Here is a 2,884-nt window from a genome sequence, read left to right on the forward strand (position 1 = left end):
AGGAAGAAAATGCTACACTAAGGAAAACTGGCTAAGTAATAGGAGACTAGATGTATATTTTAAATAAATTTGTTCTTTTGCAAATTCTTAGGCTGCAGTCCTGCATTGAGCTCTGCACAGGCAGATGCCTGCTCCTTCACAGAGCCCTAGTGGTCTTAGTGGGGGGGTCCACCCAAAGTGAACTCATTGGAAGGGCCTGGGAGACTGGATGAAATCCTGGCCCCACTGAAGTCAATGGGAATTTTGCCATTGATTTCAGTGGAGTCAGGATTTCACTCAGTATTTACATTCAGATTGAAACCCCTGTCCTAGTGTGATGCTCTCTTAGCTTAAGCTACTGTGTTACCCCTCTGAGTCAGCAAGAGAGAGATTTGCTGGAACTTAAACTGTGTGTGTTAGCTCCCTGCCACACCAGTCTGTTTGCCTCACCTACAAACTCCTCAAGACTCTGCCAGTCTTAACCTTGTCTTGCTGGTGACATTCAGTGAACTCCACTTCCCAACCTCTGCAGTAACCAGCCTCTGTCTCTGGACAAGCACAGAAATGACCACCTCTGCTGCCTCCAAAGAGACAGTGCACACGCCTGCCTGTTAGTTTAGCTGAGGACTTATGCTGTACTTTAATAAACAGCACTGAGATGATTTTATGGTCAAACCAAAAATAAGCATATTACTAAAGAACAGAGATTTAAGTGATAGTACGTAAAGTTAATAGAAACAAAAAATAGTTACCAGGAAAAGAAAAAAGACTTTCTAGCATCTAAAATTTAACTGATTACAATTCTGGTCTCAGGAAATTTTTCATTTACGGTCAGTTCTCAGAATGCTTACCCCACCTGGCTGGGCAAGCCACCTTTCACAGAGTCCAGGAACGCTGGCCTCTGTCTTTTAAGTGATGGATAACAAAGGGGTCCTCTCCCCCTTTTTTTATAGTCCAGTAAAACCTTTGAAATGCATGCTTTTGAAGTGTATCTCCAGAAAAAGTGATCTTCCCCTGCTGTGTTTGCTGACACCATGCTATCTTCCTCCCCTTTCTCTCAGTTTGCGTTTCCTGTTGACTCAGATGCAAATGCAACTTCCATTGTCTCAGACTTTGGGGGATTGGTAAATCAACATTCCTTGGTTTATCAAATCTGCTCTCAAATCATATTTTAGGAATATATTTCCAGCACGCAAACATAACTAAACACCATCCATACATACTTCACACAATGATATTACTAATTGGTGTGTCACCAGCTTTCATTCAATACTACTACTTACAACATTCTTTACAGGTAAATACTAGGACAGCTGCGTGTTAGGTGTAGTGAGTGTGTCAGACCTGATGGAAAGTTTACAGAGCAGTGTGCTCTTTGCCATTTGGCACTGAAGGGCTCTTAAATATTAAAATATTAAGGATTCATTTTTAAAATGGGAGTCATTAATAATAAAAGAAAATACACATTTTAAAACAATACCGCCAGACTGAATGTAAAACCCAGAAAATTTAGGATGCAAAACAACTATTTTAAAGATTAATTTTGTACACATTTTATCTGGGAATCCCATATAGACAAGAAATAAGGCTGTTTGGTTATATGGATACAGTTGCTGATAGGATATTGTTTACTCTCATTTTGGGATTATTGGAAAGAAGATTACAGGGGAATCAGATAGTTGTGGATAATAGAACAAGCTTTGTTTGATACAAACGATAAGGTAGGCAGTTTGGCTGACTGGTTGGGCGAACCGGTGTGCTGCAAAAAGGCAGACAAACTTTAAGCCACTGATAATTTGTAATCCCATTTTATACAAGGAGGTTCCCCCCCCCCAAATACAGTACAGTACTAAATGCCCACAAGTGTTTAGATGAAGGACCTATAGCAGTGGGAGGCCATCACAGCTCAGGCAGCAGTCAGACAAAAAGGAACAATATGATTTGGGGATATTGCAGATTCCTTTAGATAAGAGATGGTAAAACCCTATTGGATCCTCTTGTCCATCCCCCTGCCCAAGAAGGGAGAGCAGCTATCCATCTAGCTGGAAGCTCAAATCGATAAACCTGATAGCTTGTTCAATTGATAAAGTCTGAAACTGAGGGCAGGTCTTCACTACAGGAGGGGGGGGGATCGATGTAAGATATGCAAATTCTGAATTCGACCTATCGGAGCCGACTTACCCCGCTGTGAGGACGGCGGCAAAATTGACCTCCACGGCTCCCCATCGACGGCGCTTACTCCCACCTCCGCTGGTGGAGTAAGAGCGTCGATTCAGGGACCGATTGTCGCGTCCCAACGAGACGCGATAATTCGATCCCCGAGAGATTGATTTCTACCTGCCGATTCAGGCGGGTAGTGTAGACCTAGCCTAAGTGTTGTGGGCACTCAGTGTCCAGTTCTGCCCTCAGTTTCCCAAGCATGGACTTGGGAATGTAGGAACATAGGAGCTGCCCTCTTGGTTTAGACAAGTGATCTGTCTAGTCCAGTATCTAATCTCCAAGAGTTGCCAGCACCAGATGTTTTTGAGCTATGTACAAGGTATGCACAGTTATGGAATAACCTGACTTTAAGGGAAGTTTATTTCCCTTTATTTAGGGGTTGGTTTATACTCTGAAGCATGAGGGTTTATATCCTGTCCAAACTTCTGGTTTTTTTTTCTCTTATGTTGTGTGTGAGATTTTTTTTTTTAATCCTATAAGGGAAGAACTGGGCCCATAAAATTGTGTGACAGGTTTGAAAAAAATCTCTTAGATTATTAGGTCCAAGTCTCTGATTCTAGTTAGATTGTTCAGTGGATAACCATTTCTGAGGTGAGCTTGCCTTTTCCTTTCCTGATTGAACATGTCCGCCTCTGTCTATCACAATCTGCCCAGGATTATTGTATATTGCAGTATATTTTTCTAT

Source organism: Chrysemys picta, chromosome 1 (assembly GCF_011386835.1).
Source record: "Chrysemys picta bellii isolate R12L10 chromosome 1, ASM1138683v2, whole genome shotgun sequence".
Taxonomy (NCBI): domain Eukaryota; kingdom Metazoa; phylum Chordata; order Testudines; family Emydidae; genus Chrysemys; species Chrysemys picta.